The sequence below is a fragment of the Lycium barbarum genome, chromosome 2 (genome assembly GCF_019175385.1).
Source record: "Lycium barbarum isolate Lr01 chromosome 2, ASM1917538v2, whole genome shotgun sequence".
NCBI classification, from domain to species: Eukaryota; Viridiplantae; Streptophyta; class Magnoliopsida; order Solanales; family Solanaceae; genus Lycium; species Lycium barbarum.
The window spans coordinates 60456548-60457238 of NC_083338.1; the positions used below are offsets into that span (position 1 = coordinate 60456548).

The window sequence follows — 691 nt, forward strand, 5'->3', positions numbered from 1 at the left end:
AAGTAGAGAGTCATCTCTACCATTTATTGAAATTTGAGGGTTACTTCAAAAATTCTTTGTAGAATTGCCCACTTCGCCATCTCAAAAATTTCTTGCATGTGTTTACTCAACAAACAAATGGCGTTGTTCACTCTGATGCTCTTCGATTGAGGCTTTTCAAATATCCTCTTATCAGAGAAACTCGTGAATGGTATGAGAAGCTTCCAAGCAACTCAATCCATACATGGGCCGAATTATCCGATATTTTCTTGAAGAAGTTTTTTCCGCCGAGCAAAAAGGCAGAACTCCAAGACAAAATCTTTGAGTTCAAGCAATTACCGGGCGAACAACTACACAGTGCTTGGGATCGGTTCAAGTACTATCTAACCCAATCTCCGAATCATGGTTTCACGGATAATGTGCTCATGGAGAAGTTTTACAAGGGGTTAGACACTATGAATCAAATTGCGGTTAATACGGTCGCGGGTGGTTATTTCATGGATCAGACTTTTGCAAATATTACTACTTTACTGAATCGGCTCACCACTCATCACCAAGCTTGGCACTTCAATGATAGTGAAGATTTGGCCTATGGTAGTCCTTCTGTTGTCGGGGTGGCCAAAAGGAATCATGAGCGAGATCATGCTTTCGCTCAATTGCAAACCACCGTGGATTTGATATCAAAGAGGCTTGCGGAGAAAGAAGCCAAGGG

The 691-nt window shown here is 41.7% G+C and overlaps 1 non-coding gene across 1 annotated transcript; it reads right to left on the reverse strand.

Moving 5' to 3' along the window:
* Nucleotides 1-281: 281 nt before the first annotated feature.
* On the reverse strand, nt 282-388 carry LOC132629627 (small nucleolar RNA R71). The gene has a single exon (XR_009578389.1). It is a non-coding gene; the product is annotated as a small nucleolar RNA R71 (small nucleolar RNA).
* Between the last annotated feature and the right edge of the window lie 303 nt (nt 389-691).